The 21,283-nt window shown below is 35.3% G+C and overlaps 1 protein-coding gene across 3 annotated transcripts in view; it reads left to right on the forward strand.

Annotated features, from left to right (window-relative positions):
• The window catches only part of LOC142225936 (uncharacterized), a 138,765-nt gene extending 119,162 nt beyond the window's left edge, over nt 1-19,603 (forward strand). For 2 of the 3 annotated variants that reach the window (XR_012719522.1, XM_075295785.1), the window contains 2 exons: nt 18,860-19,084; nt 19,214-19,603. The gene's annotated coding sequence lies outside the window, so the exon portion shown is untranslated. Of the gene's footprint in view, nt 1-6,030; nt 6,165-18,859; nt 19,085-19,213 lie in introns of those variants that run through there. The other variant, XM_075295786.1, reaches the window with a different exon arrangement.
• The last annotated feature ends 1,680 nt before the right edge of the window (nt 19,604-21,283 follow it).

A 21,283-nucleotide genomic window follows, 5' to 3' on the forward strand; every position in this document is an offset into this window, starting at 1 on the left:
CCTCTTGGTGTCGGGGATCTGGACCGGGAAACTTTTCCAGCACTTGTGAGTAGACGCCAGACAAAGCATTCTCAATTTCCCCTCATTTTTGCTTTGGAACCATACCGATTACCTCCTTTTGATGTCGTTACCTTAGAAAAGGTTCGACTTGTCAAAGTGTCGACCCGATTACCTCCTTTTGATGTCGTTATCTTAGAAAAGGTTCGACTTGTCAAAGTGTCGACCCGTCTACAGGTCGACTAATTGGGCCTAACCCTTGGTCATTGCCCAAATTTATAAATCCAGTCGGTACCCGTCCACTGGGCCCTGAAGTTAGCAACCCAGTGGATGACTTTGAATTTCGCTGCATGGTGGCTAATATCCCACCACACTTGAAATTCGTAGTAGGTACTTATTACGATGAGTTAGTCCGCTATTAAAAAAACACGTCCGTTCCGCTCGACGGTTGAATGACGAAAAATCATAATCCTGGCGAATGTCAACGAAAACGAGAAGGCAATATGGAACCGTATTGCAATAACTGTAAGGCAAAGGGCATCCCGCTAATTGGCGAGGCTGTCCAACATACAAAAAATATGCTGCAGCCAGAAAGCAAAGAATTGCCAAAGATGTAGAAGAGCGCACCATTGCCAAAAATAATGTTCAAAAAGTTATACGTACTTCCAACACAATTCCAAATCAAAGCTTTGTTGACCTCTTCCCAATCAAAGCTTTGCTGACACACTGTACACCACAGCGTTGCAATACCAAAACCGTCTGTCATAGAACAATTTATGAAATTGAGTGCCTTTTTTCTTAAGCCAGAAGAGTTGGTAATCGAACAAGAGATAAATATATTTCTCTCTGAATATTCCAAAATGAATTTCTCCGCATTCTAAATAAAATAAAAACTAAATATGGACCATAGATCTATAAATTTTCTAACATTTAATGTACAGTCACTAGTTGATTCCAGTCGCCAAATAACAGGTTGGCTGATAAGTCCCCGGTTTGACACATAAATGGCGTCGCTAGTATTAACCAATATTCTCATAGCGTCGTCATATGACGACAGAAACATTGGCATGTTCAATGCACCTGTGTACCGTTATCGCTGCACAGAAAAAATAAAAAAAACAACAAGTGTATTCTTTGTTAATTGCGACACCCATTTTCCGGATACCTGAACCCGATATGACAATTTTTTATATTTACATGCTGTGAATCAAACATTATTATAATCGGATGATTGTTTTATAACTCGGGAGAATACGGGTTAAATGCATATTATTTTTATATAGTACCAACCTTCAAATGATTCGTGTCAAAATTTGACGTCTGTAAGTCAATTAGTTTGTGAGATAGAGCGTCTTTTGTGAAGCAACTTTTGTTATTGTGAAAAAAAAAATTGAAAAAAGGAATTTCGTGTTTTGATGAAATACTGTTTTCTGGAGGGAAAAAGTACGGTGGAAGCAAAAACTTGGCTTGATAATGAGTTTCCGGACTCTGCCCCAGGGAAACCAACAATAAATGATTGGTATGAAAAATTCAAGAATGGTGAAATGAGCACGGAGGACGGTGAACGCAGTGGACGCCCGAAAGAGGTGGTTACCGACGAAAACATCAAAAAATCCACAAAATGATTTTGAATGGCCGTAAAATGAAGTTGATCGAGATAGCAGAGGCCTTAAAGATATCAAAGGAACGTGTTGGTCATATCATTCATCAATATTTGGTTATGCGGAAACTCTGTGCAAAATGGGTGCCGCGCGAGCTCACATTTGACCAAAAACAACAACTCATAATACACCCGCGTTTTTCTGTCGATATGTGACAATGGATGAAACATGGCTCCATCACTACACTCCTGAGTCCAATCGACAGTCGGCTGAGTGGACAGCGACCGGTGAACCGTCTCTGAAGCGTGGAAAGACTCAAAAGTCCGCTAGCAAAATAATGGCCTCTGTTTTTTGGGATGCGCATGGATAATTATTATCGATTATCTTGAGAAGGGGAAAACCATCAACAGTGACTATTATATGGCGTTATTGGAGCATTTGAAGGACGAAATCGCGGCAAAACGGCCCCATATGAAGAAGAAAAAAGTGTTGTTCCACCAAGACAACGCACCGTGCCACAAGTCATGGAGAACTATGGCAAAAATTCATGAATTGGGCTTCGAATTGCTTCCCCACCCACCGTATTCTCAAGATCTGGCCCCCAGTGACTTTTTCTTGTTCTCAGACCTCAAAAGGATGCTCGTAGGGAAAAAATTTGGCTGCAATGAAGAGGTGATCGACGAAACGGAGGCCTATTTTGAGGCAAAACCGAAGAAGTACTACCAAAATGGTATCAAAAAATTGGAAGGTCGTTGTAATAGTTGTATCGCTCTTGAAGGGAACTATGTTGAATAATAAAAACGAATTTTGACAAAAAAAATGTGTTTTTCTTTCTTAGACCGGGGACTTATCAGCCAAACTCTTAGATCTTAAAAATACATTATTCCATAATAGAATAGATTTTGGCCTCATTCAGGAATGCCATCTGAAACGTAAAAGACGATTAAAAATAGAAGAATATAATTTTATATATGACAACTCACCTGTGGGAGTCGCTGTTGTTTTAAAAAACACAACTCATTATGATAGAGTTTTCCTAAATGATGTTGGAATCAAAACATCACTCTTCAAAATTGAATTCATTACTAACAACATCAGGAAAATATACCTGGTTGGATCAATTTATATACCCTGCAATCACCCAACTCAAACTCTAGAATCCGACCTGGAGAAATTGCTTCAACTGTCTATGAGTTTTGACGGCTTTATACTTGGAGGAGACCTCAGTTCATCATGGGGTGACACCCTCGAGAACTCAAACTGGAAAATTCTTCTTAACTGGGTAGAAAATCTGTTGGGGATTTTACCGACCTAGGACACATTGTAGTCTCACAGATTTTGTAAGCGGCATACCCTAAACAATAGATAACTATCCGATGCGTGATTTTAATTTCGGAAGATATATTTGCATTGCAATAAAGATGATTGTATTAGTGGTTTTGGCGCGTTTTTTTCTTGCTAATCCTCTCTTCGTGTTGCTGCCATGAGCCGGTCTTATAGGCATATACATACTTTTCGGATTTTTGACATGTACCGTTTGTTGGAGGGTATTATTGACGAGCTATTGAAAAAGAGGAAAAAAAGAACGAGTCAGTTGAGTGGTTACAGGCTAGCAGGGAAGTCAAAAAAAAAATATATATATATATACATATTTAGTGGTTTTCTAAGCACGTGCAGTCATCATACAATGAAATATTTATATTTAATTCTTTGTATAAACGTTACAAACATTAAAACTAAAGTTAAAGACAATAATATTAAAAGAAGATACAATCAGCATACTGAAAAGAAACTTCTTTAGTGATTTTTTTTAGACACAGTCATCATAAAATGACAGAATTATACACCCAGAAAACAAATTCGTTACCTAAACCGAATTATTTGCCAACCGAAAGCAGGTAGTTCCATCTGTCAGCACAACTAACATTTGGCAATTGTAACTACATGGTAGTATGTTGGATCAACTTTGCATTGGTTGTCGCAATTTCATATTAATTGTTTTGTTTGTTGGTGCAACCGCCCTCGATTTTCTTTACTATTATCCTAACCATATTCCAATATCAAATGTAAGGGCAGATTATATTGAGATTTTATTAATTTATTACAAGATGTACAATCATAATAAACTACGAAAATAAATACAAAAGGTGCTAACAACAAAGGCTTTTGATCTACATATATGTGAGATCAATTTACATTACAATTTACAATTTTTTATAGGTAATATTTGTATACCAATGACAGATGGTTATTAGGTAGCAATTATGTGGTCAAACTACAGAACCTAATTCAATATATACTTGCCAGAAATTTCTTCCTTAAGCCTCTAGATATAAATACAGATCGACTTAGACTCTTCCTGTATTCTTAATACAATAAAAAAAGCTCGCTTGCCGTAAAAAGTATTTGTGTTTGTTGGTGTATGAAGCCTGCCATTTTTATGGAAACTTTTGTAATATTCCTTTTTTATAAATCGGTGCGATACTTACCTGAAGGCAACTTCTTTTCTATGGGATAAACTTTATTCAATGTATTGCGGACTATTATCAAGTAAATGTTGTTCCCCGTTTTGCAAATTTTGTAGCGTCATACCATTTACCATGTCGATGTTGATATAAATATTTATTTGTTGCAACAACTACCTTACGCCCGTCCTATAATTGAACTAAGATTCTATTAGTATACTCAACTTTTGGTTGTACCAAACATTTGTTGATTCCCATGATGTAGGTCTCACTATGCTGGTGGTTAGCTCAACAATTTTATGCAGCATAAAACCAAATTTATCGGCATTGGTTATTGTAACCAATTGAATGGTTATGGGAATTTCGTTTCGATCCTGTGAACTTTTTTATGGTCGTGTTGAATGTATAATGTATAATTTTGACTATAATGAAAAACGACTTCCTCACCAACTTGCAAAAAAAATATTGCAAAGCGGAATATTTTGGCAGAAGCCATAAATAACTTAATGTTGAAACACGATGTTGGGAGAATGGAGATAAATACGAAATCTGACTGGATGCGGAGAAGTGAACTTTTGCTGCAAAATATGCGAATAGAATATCTTAACAAGTGTAATAGGCAAGCAAGAGAAAGTCAAAGGTTTTATAAAAAATTGAATCCTGCAAGCGCCCAGTTTTATATAAATGAGCATCTCTCTCAGGAAGAAATTATGTGGATCTTCAAAGCTAGAAGTGACCTAATTCAATTGAATGGCAACATATTTCCACAGACCGTAAACCGTCAATGTTCTATGTGCAATATGCTTGAAACTGAAAATTTGCAACATTTCCTAGGCCATTGTCCTGCATTAAAGGAATTCAGACACATGTATTTTAAAAAGGTTTTGCTTACTGAAAATTATCTAATTTATGCTTTAGATGGCCTCTTAATTGCTTGGAAAGATTTAGCTTATTATATTAGAACTTGTATCCAATACAGAGAACAACTTTTACATGAATTTACTTTTTAAATAACTTACGTTCACATAAAGAAACAAGCTTAATGACTAACGACCATAGGTCAATGTCATGTATTCTTACAACTACATTATTCTTTATATCTTAAGATACCTAAATATGTTATCGTCAAATGCATTGTATTGATTTGTAAATGTATTACTTAAGAAAATAAAGAGAGAGTACTACTACTACTAATTATCGAATTACAACCAACCATTTCTCTGGGTGTATTAAATTCATGATATAAACTTTAAAAACATTAAGACTAAAGTTAAAGCCAATTAAAAAAACAAAGAAACTAGAATCCACATACGGAGAAGGAATTTCCTCGCTACAAAAAAAAAAATGATAAAAACAACCATACTGTAATTTCCAACGTGGCCTTATCAATCAGTACACGCTCACAAAAAATCGCTTCTGTAACATATACTCCCAAACATATTTTGCTTCAAGCATATACATTTTTGGGTATTGCCCAAACATTTATATGTTTGATCTCTTCCAATATATAATATGTTTGAAAGCATATTGGTCTAAACAATATATGTTTGGGTAGTCTAAGTTCCAAACATTTTGTATTTTTGCATCCAAATTCAATAATTTTGTCTTCCAAAAAACAATATGTTATTATGTGAACATATAATATGTTTGGAAGCATTTTGCACCCAAAAATATTATATGCTTAAAAAAATTCTCCCAAACAATATTGTGCTCAAAATTTTATTTATTTATTTATATATTTACAATCATAATGAATTATGAAAATAAACAAGTAATATAGGTGCTAACAACATAGGTTTTCGACCTGAATGCTCAAAATTTTGTTTCTGCCCAATTGTATATTCCCCCACATCTTTCTCACTTCCACGAGATTTTTTAGTTCTTAGCACTTTTTCTGTAATACAAACATTGTAGAAGAAATTATTCAATTGTATAATTTTTTTTATTTTAATTTTACCTTTTGCCAGACGGAGATTCGAACAGCGGACCACACAGTTTGTAAGGATCAAAGAAGTAGCTGATCAATTGCCCAAGGAAAAATAAAATGTTAATTTTGTAATAACAAGCAACAACCACCAACTTAATTCAATATCGCTCCCTGTTAAATAGCGCTCCAAGCTACTAAACACATATATGTTTATAGGCTATTTCTAAATTAATATATGCTTGCATCCAAGCATATTATATTTACAAACATTTTATGTCCCAAACATAATATATTCTAACATATTAACATATATGTCCCAAACATGTTATGCTAGTTTATGGACATTATATGCTTGCACTCAAAAATATTGTGTTTAAAAATTTGTGTTCCAAACATATAATGTTTATAGCCAAACATATGATAAACAGTCTTTTTCATCCGTGTGGAAACAGAAGCCAAAAACGATGTGTCTACCTTGAATGTTAGCATATTCGCTGTATACCCCCTTATCTGAAAATGTTGAATTTCACCGTAGAATAAACGACAACTGTACCTGGAATTTATGTAAAGTTTAACCAATCCATATTTGCTCTATTCAACCGCTATTAGAATACTCATTTCTTCTTAACTTTCGAAACCAGACCCACGATTCTAAATTGCAAATTGTATTAAGACTACGAACAGATCTCATTCAATACATATTCGATGTTAAATTTAGAAATAAGTTGTAAGTATAGATTTAAGATTATATGAACTATAAAAGAATCCAAAAAAACTGTAATTATTTTCTTCAAAGGAATTAATAATTATTTGCTTTAAAACATGGATCTATATTTTTTTAATTAACGGAGTTTTAACATTACCTTCTTTTTCGGATCACTTTCCAATTAAACTCACCTTAAAATTTGATCATTCTGGTCTTATTTTGAGAACTCCAACAACTATTAATTCCTACAAATCGACCAACTGGGAGAATTTTCTCTGTGATATGGATTCAGCCTCAAATCGCCTAATGCCTCAGCTTAATGACAATCTAGGAAATGATGAAATCGATTCTTTAATAGATGAGTTTAATGAAAAATTCAAAATGATACATAACTCACACTCGCAACAAATCCAAATTGACAATAATAAATTCCCATTGTCAGAAAGGACGAAAAAGCTGTACAAAATAAAGCACAACTGGCAAAAGCAATTGAAGAATATTTTCCATCGCACTGGGAAAGGACGAAGTAGTGAGTATGTTATTCTCTCTAAGCAAATTCAACTCCTGAAAACAATAATTAAAGAATCAGTCAATATTGAACAGGCTGAAAAAATTACAAAATATAAATCCTGGTCTGTCCGCCTTCAAAGAAATTTATAAAATAAAGGGGAACAAATCGCCATTTCGTTATTAATAATGATATTTCCACAAACTGTAGTGAAATTGCCAATCATTTCCAACAATATTACTCCACAGTGTTCCAACGTACAATTCCCCTTCATCCTGTAGCGGATCTTAACACAAAGGTACCAGCTTACATCGGAGCCTCCTCGCATATACTCATTTAACGAAGACTTCAACGCATTTCAAAACCCCGATAACCTTCATTTTACAAATACAATACACATTGAAAGTATTATCCTTCGTATAAATAATAAAAAATCAAGTGGTCTAAAAATTTCCAAGCACTACTATAAAATTATTCACCTGTTTATTTAACCATTGTATAAATAATGAATACTTTCCTTCGGCCCGGAAAGTGGCAAAAGTATTGCCCATAAAGAAAAAAGTTACTAGCGTTGATCCGGCTGATTTCCGTCCAATATCACTTCTATCCAACATAGGGAAACTTTTTGAACATATTCTAAAGGAAAAAATCGTAAATGATTTCATCATTGATCCCATACCATGTGAATAAAATTGGGATGAGGAGAGGATTGGGGAGCACCAAGAGGGACGACTGGACAAGACTCCAAAGACTCTCTTTGTTGTTGTGGACTGTATGTAGGTATCACAGAGAAGACTATGTCCCACAAGTGTAACGTCAGCAGAACGAACTGGTGGATACAGAAGATAAACGAAACCGCTTTGTTATGATGGTTGGAAATGATGTCTCAAGCAAGGAGATATCATAACCCAGCACAATAAATCAAACCCAGAAGAAAAAGGAGTAATACACGTGGGTTAGAATTCAAGTGGATGGTTTTATTAACGATGTTAATTCTCACCAAACGTTGGGGTATGCAGCTGCCGGAAAAGTGGCAGATTGATTGTTTCCTACGAGATAGGAAACCTAATATTTTTATTTTAGAACAATTTGAAGTTTGATTATGATTTGACGTTTCTTTTTATGCTTATTTTATAACAAGGTTTATACTAAAATTCAAGTGATTTTCAAACTAATTGCAGTTAAAATTCAATAGATTTCCAATATTATAAAAATTCATAATATAATATTAAAATTTAATAATAAGTCTAAACAGTCATGTTTAGACATGGCGCCGGGCTTAAGAATGACAAGATTGGTGGGTCGCACAAAGCACTGTTGCTAATGACCGAATGGCATCTGATATGATATGCTGATTGATGGAAGGTTGAGAAGAAGCTTTCCGTTTAGATTGTTGTTGCTTGCGCTTGTTGATTCTTTTGTTTGGACGGGTTTTAGTATGTTGAGCTTGACTTGGTTGCTGTTGCCGTTTGTTCTGTGGCTTTCGTTGCTTTTGACGGTTGTTAGAGTGGGAGTAAATAGTTGGCTCACTTGGATGTAGCATAGTGTGATGGTAGTTCTTTCATTTACGGCATTTATTTTTGGATATGCAATTTCCAACTGTGTGGCTTTTTGCTAGGCACAGTATTTGAGCTGCCGCACTGTTCTACATCTTTCCATTGGTTGCATCTTTATGAATTTTGGACATACACGAATTCCATGATATCGCCTACACAACAAGCAGCGATATACATCCGAGTTGGGCCTTTCAGAAATACTTTGTGCTCTGTAAAAACAAAATATGGAGTGCGGTTAAAGTGTAAGTGATCCTCCACTTTAGTGGAAAATCGTATGGTTTCGTTGTTACTTAGTAAACTATTATTCGGATTCAGGGGAACTCAAGTACGGTAATAAGCACAATTTCACTATTGGGCGTTTAATTAGACCAGCTGCGGTACGAACTTGAACAACTCTAATCTTCCCATCTTGGCCGGGTTGAGTATTTTCAATCCTGCCTAGTCGCCATTCACTTGGTGGCAGCAAATCATCTACCACTACGACTAAATCACCCACCTTGACATCGGTTTGTGGAGTTTTCCACTTATACCGTTTCTGAAGCGATTTTAAGTAATCCTCTTTCCAGCGTACGGTAAATTGGTGGTGAAGAGCTTTTAGTTTCATCCAACGGTTGGTAAGAGAAATGTTTGGAGATATGGGTTCAGGAAAAGCTAACATAGGGGACCCTCTAAGGAAGTGACCTGGTGTAAGTGCACTCAGGTCCGAGGGGTCTTCTGACAACGCTGATATAGGCCCAGAGTTCAAAACTCCTTCAATCCGTGCCAAAATAGTGGCGAATTGTTCAAAAGTTAACCTGTGAGAGCCAGCAATTCGTTTAAAATGGTATTTAAAGCTTTTAACGGCTGACTCCCATAGGCCACCCATGCGGGGAGCATGTGGGGGGATGAAGCACCATTCGAACCCATGAGTAGAATATTTATTCGATATATCTGTGCAAGCCATTTTTATAAACTTAGAAAATTCCCTGAGCAACAGTCTGCTAGCCCCAACAAAATTCCGTCCATTGTCCGATACTACCCTACGGGGTAGTCCTCGCCTCCCAACGAAACGAGCGAATGCGGTTCAAAAGCCGCCGAGGAAAGGTCCGAGCATGGCTCCAAATGTACAGCCTTTGTGGCAAAGCAAACAAATACCGAAACATAAGCTTTTATTGAAGGGGCTCTTCGTAAATATGAGCTCTTGAGCTCGAAGGGACCGGCGAAGTCTATTCCAGTAACATGGAAAGGGGGTGAAATCGTAGTTCTATCGAGGGGTAGTGGTGCCATCATTTGAGAGCACAACTTGTGTTTAAAAAAAACACACGTTTTACATTTATGGATTATATTCTTGATTCGAGGCTTTAGCCTGGAGATATAAAACTCGGTTTGGACCATTCTGCAGATTAGCGTGCAGTCTGCATGTGCAAGAAAAGTATGGAGATGAGAGAGATAAAGTCGGCAAAATCTTGAATTGCCTGGAAGTATTACTGGATGTCGTTCGTTATAAGGAATGTTTGATTGAGATAATCGACCATTCACTCGAAGAATCTGGTTGCCATCAATGAATGGATTTAGCGTAGATAAAGGGCTTTTTTGTGAAATTGGATTACCTTGTAAAAGAGCATGGTATTCGTCTTTGAATGCGTGAAGCTGAGATAAATGAATTAATCTATTTTTGACAAATGTTATCTCATTTTGAGAGATATTTATACTGGGGAAAGCATTTTCCAATTCGGCTTTTGCATGTGTGCGACGGTGAAAACGAAAAATATAACAAATCACGCTTAAAGCCTTGCCATAAGAAGAAAATATGTCCAATATATCAGCATTTTCAGATGTTACATGAAGATTTTGTACGAGTATTTTTGGCTTTGGATGAGTTATTGGAACCATTTCCGGCCAAGAAGATGGGGGAGCAGTAATCCATGATGGGCCATTTTTCAAATCATGAGGTTTGCACCCTCGTGTGCCAAGATCTGCAGGGTTTTCATTTGTTGGAACATGGCGCCACTGGGCATTAGGAACAAGAGTATGTATCTTTGAGGTACGGTTGGCAACAAAAGTTTCCCACGACCATGGAGGCTTCGATAACCACCCCAGTACAATTGAGGAGTCTGTCCATAGATACGTATGAGTAATTTCAAAATTGAAAACAGACAAAACATAATTTACTAGTTTCGCAAGTAACTCGGCTCCATTGAGCTCCAGACTGGGTAAGCATATAGTCTTGAGTGGCGCTTTACTTTTAGCAACCAATAAGTTCGAGCATGAATTACAATCTGAGCTAGCCACCACATAAACGCATGCGCAATATGCTGCCTTAGATGCATCTGCAAAGCCATGAATTTGTATTCGATCAGATGGCATATATCGAAACCACCGAGGGATTTTTATGTCATCGATTTGAAAAAAATCTTTTATAAGACATTCCCACGTTAAATGTGACTCTTTGCTTATTGGTGAATCCCAATCTAACCCCTCAAGCCATAGCTGTTGCATTAGCATTTTGGCTCGTATAATAATTGGCGTTATCCAACCAGCTGGATCGAACAATTGAGCCACCGCTGAGAGAACCTTTCGTTTTGTCATGTTCATTGTTGATTCAATGGGATTCAGAGAATATGAGAAACTATCGGTAAAAGCGTTCCACTTTATTCCAAGAGTTTTTGTGGAACTGGCCTCATCTAGTCTTAAAAGGTCTAGATCGTACATGTCTTCGGGAGGCAAATGATTCAATAACTGAGAATTATTGGAAGTTATTTTCTTTAGAGGGAAACCAGCGGATTTAAGTGTAGAAATCAATTGGGTTTGGAGATCTATTGTCTCTTCTAAAGAAAAACCTCCAGAGAGAATATCGTCCACATAAGTTTCCTTTCTTAATATGGTAGATACCTTTGGGAACTGTGTCTCACAGTCCGAAGCTAGCTGCAGCAGAGTACGGATCGCCAAAAAGGGAGCGCAATTTATACCAAAGGTCACTGTACGCAATTGGTAATCTTTTATAGCGCTATCAGAAGATTTCTGATATAAAATTCTTTGATATTGTCGATCATTTGGGTGTACTAAAATTTGCCGGTACATTTTCTGAATGTCACCGCTGAAGACATATTTGTACTTTCTCCAATTCAATATAGTTGATATGAGATCAGTTTGAAGAGTGGGGCCAGTTAAAAGTACGTCGTTGAGAGAAAATCCAGATTTGGATTTTCGAGAAGCATTAAAAACAATTCGTACTTTTGTGCTTTTATGCGGGAGATAAAAAGAATAAAATTTCCCCTCGGAGAAAACTTCATTTGAAGACGTTTCTTCCATGTGTCCCATTGATAAATATTCCTCTAAGACTGAGTTGTATTGAACCTGAAGTTCAGGATTTTTTGACAGAGTATGTTCCATTCTGGACAACTGTCCCAGGGCAATGAATCTTGATGATCCTAAATGAATGGAATCTGAAAACTCTTTTCTAAAGGGTAACCGTACAATATATCGACCATCGACTCCTCGTACTGCCGTTTTCTTGTAAAATTCTTCGCAGAATTGATCCTCATCGGATATTGGATGTGAAATGGGAATATTTTCTAACTCCCAAAAAGTTTGAAGAATTTCGTTCAAAGAGGAATCCTCAGAAGGCAATACATTGGTTGTGAATGCACGAATTGGTTCTATCTTCATGGGACCACTTAGTACCCAACCAAAAATCGTGTTATAAGCAGATGCTTCTCCACAAATGTTCTTTTTTATGCCATCAATATTAAGATACTTTTCAGAGTCATTGCCCAAAATTAAGTCATCAAACAGGGCTTTGCGATAAGGAATTTGGAGAAGATATCTGGCCCTTTCGGAAAGAAAAGTCCTTTGGGAACCAGATCTATTAGTGCTCTAAGGGTATACAATTCTCCCTTAAGGTCAATTTGAACTAAAGCTGTTCGAAGCAAAATAGTTTCATTGCTTGAACAAAAATTTACTTGTACCTGGGAGTTTCGTGTCAAACCTGAGGAAGATGGACCGTCATTTAAGCCCTCGGTTCTATTGTCGGAGGTTCGATGAGTTTCAGAGGGCTTAGCTGTTCTTTCGCTGTTATTGCCTTCAGTTTTAATGAGAGATTTGTCCTTCAAATGAAGCAATGTATGGTGTGATTTCTGACACACAAAGCATTTATTCTTGCTCTTACATTTCTGTTTCTTGTGAAAGGGAGATAGACAGTTATTGCATAATTTATTTTTGAAAACAAAATCTACTCTTTCCTGTTCCCCGAAGGACATGTAGAGTTCAACTTTTCCTGAGAATGATATACTTGAGTTCGATTTACATTAGATTTAGAGTGAATATAACCATCTTTTGTTGAACGAATGCTGGATAAACGTTCAACAATTTCAAATCTGTCTATAAGAAACTCATCCAGTTGGGACCACATTGGCAGTTCGTTGTGGGAGTTCAGGGATTGTTCCCACAAGGATAACGTTTGATCCGGAAGTTTGGTTGAGATCAAAATAGGATCCCAATGTTCAACTTTTACATTAAGTGTTCTAAGCGTGGCTAAACAGTCATTCACCGTTGACTGAATCTTCTGAACCGAATCACTCGTTTCTTCCGTTGCCACTAGCATGTTGAACAATATTTTAAGCTGGTTAAGCTAGTACACGCTTATTTTCATAGCGTGTTTTCAGAGCCTTCCACGCCAAGTCAAAATTCTCATCACAGAGCGACTATTGCACCAGCAGATCCCTGGGTTTTATTCCTCAGGTGATATAGCTTTTGTGCGGGCGTAAGTTTACATAAACCGCCGTGAACATATCACGGAAAGACGGCCATTCCTCGTACCCACATTTAAAAAACTCAGTGTCACAAGGGGGAACTTTTATGTAAACACTAGGTGAATCATTATTTTGAGAGTCCAAACTAGGACGTGGAGGAGGTAAATCGTTTGGCGAGATCCCTATTTGGGAAGCCACTTCACAAGGATTTGGGGAAGACGTTAACTTCAATATATCTAAAAGACAGGCTCTTGAATTAAAGAAGGCCTCATTGCATACACCGAAATTAACCCTAGCTTTCTCCCTGACTTCCTTAGTAATGGCCGAATCAGAAGATATCATAAGTGACTCGTAGGAAGAATTTAAACTTGCCCACCTGGCCTCTAAATCTTCCATTTTAGCCTGACCCAGCGATTCCGTCTGTTGGACTACATCCAACTTATCAATATAGGTGCATAGGAAATGGTCGTAGTCGAAATAAAATTTCATTTCTTCCCTGGTCATTCCCTTAGTTTCCCCACATAGGGTCATGTCCTCGGTACCCTCGTTCGGCATTTCAAATATTTCAGATACAGATAGAGAAAATTGTGTCACGTTCAGACACAATTGCGTTACTTTCAAAATAGCAAAAATGTTTCTGTTCTACAAGAACAAGCAGACATAGGAATCTAAATTTCCCAAATAAAGTGTAAAGGTCTTGTTTTTTTTATATTAGCGGTGGCACTATATGTTGTTAGCTGCGGGCTTAACTCGCCGGAAGTAGGTTCGTTTCCGCTTTAATCCTTTTACAATAAATTAGAAGTGCCTGGTGGTATTATAGGTTTAATAAGAAAAATGAACAATAAACAGTTACAATATTTGGTTTCTATAAAAACAAACGGACGGATATTCTTTAACAAGTAGTGCTGCAACACGTTACACAATTCTAATTTTGTATTGGCATAACTGTGGAACTAGATATTGTCAGTTCCTTGGCAGCCCACCCGCATGTGACCGAAGAGTGGTCATCCTGATTAAATGTTTTGGCCTTCAAATTATTTAAAAACATGGAAAGGGAATTCCAATCATCACAATCTCATCTTTGAATCAACTACATACCCAACCTCGTACAATTAATCAAAACATTTTTTTTTTGATTTGAAAATACTTCACATTTCAGTTATATTGTTTATGATACGGTTATACATTCTTCATGTTATTGACTACTCCGAATTATTTCTCCTTTTTACTTTTTTTTACTTTTCTATAAAAAAATTCTCATCTGGAAGTTTACCAAAACCATACATAATCTTAAAATCCGGCTTTTGCATGTAAAGTTATTTTAAGTGCTTATAGGAAAGCATGTTTTCTGTGTTCCGATTTTCAAATTCTTTTTACTTGATAATTTTAGTGATTCCGAGTAAATTTGGATCAAAATCGTTCGAAGTTACGAGATTCTAAGCTGTTTGAGATCAATCATTTCAGTTGTGGTGTTAATATATGAGGTTTTTTCTTTTTTTTTTTTTAAATCTGTATATCAGATCCAGAGACGGTAGGTTTCTTTGGCAGTTTTACATATTGCTGATTTGCCATAATTCATTATAACTATGGGTGGGTGTACTCACTAACTTAGCACAGTCATCTGCTGACTTTAGTAATCCTCGGGATATGTCCATAAGCGTAGGAAGGCCTCTGGGGAGGGGGCTTAGACCCCCCCAGAAAAATTTTAGCCCCCCCCAGAATTTGAAACTCTATTTATGATTTTCCATTTTTCAATAAATGTCAATAGTTTTTTTTTAATTTTTAGAAAAATAAAACAAGTATATACAATTGCACAAAGTTCCGCTAATGACTTTCATGAACAATCGAATTACTTGGGTTGTGGTAGCACACGGATGAAAAAGACTGTTTTTCATATGTTTGGCTATAAACATTATATGTTTGGAACACAAATTTTTAAACACAATATTTTTGAGTGCAAGCATATAATGTTCATAAACTAGCATAACATGTTTGGGATATATATGTTAGAACATATTATGTTTGGGACATAAAATGTTTGTAAATATAATATGCTTGGATGCAAACATATATTAATTTAGAAATAGCCTATAAACATATATGTGTTTAGTAGCTTGGAGCGCTATTTAACAGGGAGCGATATTGAATTAAGTTGGTTGTTGTTGCTTGTTATTACAAAATTAACATTTTATTTTTCCTTGGGCAATTGATCAGCTACTTCTTTGATCCTTACAAACTGTGTGGTCCGCTGTTCGAATCCCCGTCCGGCAAAAGGTAAAATTTTTGTATTACAGAATTTTTGTATTACAGAAAAAGGTGCTAAGAACTAAAAAATCTCGTGGAAGTGAGAAAGATGTGGGGGAATATACAATTAGGCAGAAACAAAATTTTGAGCATTTAGGTCGAAAACCTATGTTGTTAGCACCTATATTACCTGTTTATTTTCGTAATTCATTATGATTGTAAATATATAAATAAATAAATAAAATTTTGAGCACAATATTGTTTGGGAGAATTTTTTTTAAGCATATAATATTTTTGGGTGCAAAATGCTTCCAAACATATTATATGTTCACATAATACATATTGTTTTTTGGAAGACAACATTATTGAATTTGGATGCAAAAATACAAAATGTTTGGAAGTTAGACTACCCAAACATATATTGTTTAGACCAATATGCTTTCAAACATATTATATATTGGAAGAGATCAAACATATAAATGTTTGGGCAATACCCAAAAATGTATATGCTTGAAGCAAAATATGTTTGGGAGTATATGTTACAGAAGCTATTTTTTGTGAGGGTGCAGTTACCGATGGCAATGTTTGAAGTCAGATATTTATGAAATAAAGCTGTAGTTGAACTTATGATTGATTTAGTTTAGTCAATTTAATTAAAAAAATAGTAATTGATATTAAAACATTCTTTCATAAATTAATATCTTAATAATGCTGCGAAAAAGCGTTGCCTAAAAAGTAGTGAAAATGTTCTTTTTGGGTCTAGAAGTGGTGCAAAATTGGCGGAGAAGCAATGAATGTAATATGAGCTTGTCATAGGACAAATGTTCACCGTTTCAACAGCCGTTGCAATGAATTTGCATCACTTCTTAAGGTGAGATCCGAATTCAGTGTTTTGAATGTGAATTAAAAAATTTTGTGATATTTTCCCAAACAAATAATTTTTATATTGTTTTTATGATTTTTAATGCATTCTGACGCTTGTTTGAAACGTTTTTCCTCGAATAATTGCGAAACTTATCGATTTTTCTATAATGGATTTAGCAGTTTTGTGGCAAAATTTGAATAATTTGTACCAATTTATTTATTCTTACTCTTTTTTTTAAACTATTTGAAAAAAAAGAAAACAAAAAATTACACATTAAAATATGACTAAAAAAAGTAAAAAATGAAGTAGTTAAAATAATTGAGGACATTTTTGGAAGTACTTTTAAAGTTGTGCCTTTAGAACAACTCACAATTTTCTTGCTGGGAAAAGTGTGGAACTACTTTTAGTTGCTTTATTATAAATTAATTGTCGAGTTATTTTGATGCCCAATTTTTTATTCAATTTTATGAAATAAAACATTAATTGAATCTATAAGTTCAGTCTATAAATTTTTAGCTGGGGGGCTAGGAAAATTGTCTAGCTACGCTAATGGATATGTCATAGATGGTGCTTATAAAGCTGGCCAAAAGAATCTGGGTTACTTTCGAGTTACCAACTCCTGAATGCATAATATCCTAATTTTGAAAAGTTTACATGAATGAATACGAATTCATAAGGACATAATATTATTGAACTATCGAACCTTACCCGAGGATGAAATTCAATTAAATTTGTATATATCACGCGTATCTCATATACTATAGATCGTATTCCAATGATTATATCACCACTCTAATTTAAATAATGAAAATTCTTGATTTAAACAACAAAAATTCTTGAAATTTTCTGCACTTGGGTCTAATAAAATAGTCTATTGGACTATTTTTCGGATCACTATTTGCCTGCCAGAACTGAACTGTTCAAGAGTATGACTGAAATTACTAGCTCAATACCGCTATCGTGCCATTTGTATTCCTCCCTATGGTTGTATTGAAATCATCTTCACAAGGTGACTTTGAAGAGGACACACACACTACAAAACTGAAACACAATCCACAAAATCTGACTTTGGATTTTCGGTTCTTACAACAGTCTATTCGTTCAGTACTGTCGGTAGGTGGCGAATAGTGTATTCGGTCGTTTTAGAATCGACTGCCAAAATTGTCCGTAGTACCTCAATCAGGCGTAGTAGTTTCAATTTCTACGATGCACCACACCGAAAGAATTCTCTTCGTTAATTTTACGAAGAATTCTTCATTAACTATTCTTCCTGAATTCTTCATTAAAATAACGAAATTTTCATTCATTTTCGTAAATTTTACGAAGAACATTTTACGAATATACGAAACTTCTACGAAACATTCTACATTAACTTTTCTTCGTAAAAAGTTCGTACTTTTAACGAAACTTTCTTCACATTTCATGAATTTTGTGAAGAAGTTTTTACGAATATTTTACGAAACATTCTGCGTTAAAATTTCTTCATAAAAAGTACGAAACATTTTCTTTGAAATAACGAAGAAGTTTCATTGAAGTTGTAAAATTTCCGTTCGCGGCATTAAATTGTCTTTTATAATGTGCTTGAGTGTATTCCTTTATTCTATTTTTTTATGCAAGTCTATGCTACTTCTCATTTGGGTGATAGCGCGCTATGAATAAAAGTGAAGCAATAAAACTAAAAATTATTCAAAAACTTAAGATGTAAAGTAGTGATGTCATTTTTCACACTTGCAACTACAACCAAATGCACTTTCGACTATAAATTTTTTTCCTAAAAGTTCGAACATTTTTCAGAAAAAAGTACGAAAGTTTTTCATAAAAAGTACGAACATATTTCATAAAAACTACGAAAATTTTTCATAAAAAGTTCGAAACATTTTCATAAAAAGAACGAAATTGTTTCATAAAAAGTACGAAGATTTTCTATAAAAAGTACGAAGATTCTTCATAAAAAGTACGAATTTTTTTCATACAAACTACGAAAATTTTGGAAGAACTTTTCTTCGTAAAAAGTACGAAATATTTCGTACTTTTAATGAAAAGTTTCTTTGGTTGTAAAACAATGACAAATTTCGTACTTTTAACGAAATTTTTCGTTCTTTTTACGAAGAAAATTCTTTCGGTGCATCATAAATAAATCATGTCGACAAAAATTAAATTGAAATAATATGTAATGTCCCATACAAACTTCTCCGCACTTATTGTCCAACAAATACATCTACTCATAGACAATCATAATCTATCCAACCTCTTTGAACAGATCAAATCAGCTGATTTGACAATATGTCAACAAAAGAAAATTGGAATAATTATAACCACGCACTACAGCCACTACAATACAAGAATTGTAAGCGTCCGTCACAAACAAATTAAAGATGTACAGAAACCGTAGATTCGGCAAGGGAGCTCGAACAAAAAGTACCGATTCCAACGAAGGAAAAAGGCCACTCAATACTATAGACGAAAATGCACAATAAAGATCCCGGTAAGCGTATGAAGTTTATCACATTTTTGATGAAATTCCATTACATGCCTATCTATATTGGTCTTTCCTACACTGTCAATTACGTTATTTACCTATGACTTGGGAATAACAATTTATCTTTTATTCCAGCGGCTCACTAGTGATAATGGATCGAGCACCGATGCAGCTAATTTAGATGAATTGTTTAGCAGTGAAGAAAATATTCCAGCATCACAAGAGCCAACTCAAAAATATCTATCTCAGAGAAGCACTATAGCTGCTACATTAGGCCGAACTCAATCCCGAATAAATAGTTCGCAGAGGCCTCCAAATACATATTTTGAGTTGGTATTAATGAAAGGTGGTGTGTAGTTAGATGAAGGAGACAACTTTGTATTGTATAAGCTTTTGGTATAAGAAAATTAATAGACTAGTCATTCGAAGATAAGGTTTCAAATTTATGGAATCAAAATATCCACCTTTAGGACTTATTTCCTGTAAATTCCAATAGTTTAAATTAAAAACACATTTAAGTTATCATTTTCGCTATATTTATTTTAGCTTGTGATCATGTTGCATTCGTAAGCAATTTACGGGAACTATTGGACAGAAATCAAAATTTCAAAGATACCTTTGAAATGTTCCAAAAATGGTCTATATATACACAATATAAGAATTGTAAGCGTCCGTCACAAAGCCAGATTTTATTCCGAATACGAATGAGTAATAAAATTTGGGAAATAATAATCGGACGCGAATCATATAAATAATATTATATATACGTTGTGAAAGTTAAAGTAAACCCATCTTGAAAGCTATGTGTGTCACGCCATGACCAAGGCATATTAATTAAAGGTAAAGTCATGCAATCAGGTGACTAATATCGACATTCATCTTGTCAAAGTCTTTGTTTACGTTTAGTAGGTTTGTTTACATTCTTTGTGTACATAAATATTGCTTTTATTTACATTGTGTTGTTTGTATGGGTTTAGTTTTATGAAACTTTTCGCCTACGTGTTAGAAACTGGGGAGAAAAATAAAAGAGCTTTCTTTAAAATCTGTTAAATATAATTATCTAAATTTACAACAAAGTCCAAACGTTCAACAATACAACAACACTACACATACACAAAATGTCAACTTAAGTGACCTGTCATTTCAGTTTGACTTTCTAAATATCATGGATATATTGGAAAAACGTTCGTGAAACTTTTTTGTGTGTAGGACTATATATCCCTAGACAAATCCTTTTTCGTATTCTATTAATTCTATTCAGTGCCTCTGTGGATATCAAAGTACGATCTATTAACAGGAGTGCATCAGCGATTCAAGGAATCATATTTCCACCGTATAACTTAGGGAATATGATCCAAAAAAGGTAAATAGATAGTATTTTAACATTATGGTGGACCATATTAGTGCAAGACTCAAACACCTTCCCCATGTTACCTCATTGTTCAGTACGCCGTTACCTATCTCAAATCGTATCTAATACTTCAGATGTTGACCGTGAACAACTCCTATCTTCTGACCCTGGAGATTCTCAATCTCATACATATTGTCCCCGATTCGAGTCCTTATCCGGCATTTGAGCCAGGGTTTACACAGCTTTGCGTTTATACCCTTGCTGAAATTGCTCTGTACAAAGTTCCTGCGGTAGACCTCTTGTCCAGCCTTGAACCGTATATCCCTAGCCCTCTTGTTGTAGCTCCTTACATTTCGATTGTAGGCATCGTGTAAGTTCTGTGTTACTCTTCTATTAATGAGTTGCATCCTATCTGCATCGGGTAGTATGGACATACCGCCATCTGAGTGTGCACCAATTTTTCTCAAAATCTGATAAGCTTGCGCATGAGTTATCATCGCATGTCCAAAGTACGGAGTGAGACCGGTCGATGAGTGGATGGTAGATCGAAGCGAGCACTCAATTCTCGACAAATTCTCTTCCCATTGATTTTGGTTACCTCCAAGAAAACTCCTTATGCTGCTAATAATGGATTGATTCACTCTCTCACTAGCATTGGCTTGTGGAGAGTGTATTGCGGTTCTCATGTGTTTTATCCCATACGCGTTCATCAGCTCCAGAAAAGTTTCACTCACGAATTGTTTTCCATTATCGGAATGAAGTGTCTCTGGCACTCCGAATTTATGGAAAACTTCGTCAGTATGAAATCTAACTACGGATTTCGAGGTGGCCTTCGGTAAGGCCTTCAGGAGAAC

This window comes from Haematobia irritans, chromosome 2 (genome assembly GCF_050003625.1).
Source record: "Haematobia irritans isolate KBUSLIRL chromosome 2, ASM5000362v1, whole genome shotgun sequence".
Taxonomy (NCBI): domain Eukaryota; kingdom Metazoa; phylum Arthropoda; class Insecta; order Diptera; family Muscidae; genus Haematobia; species Haematobia irritans.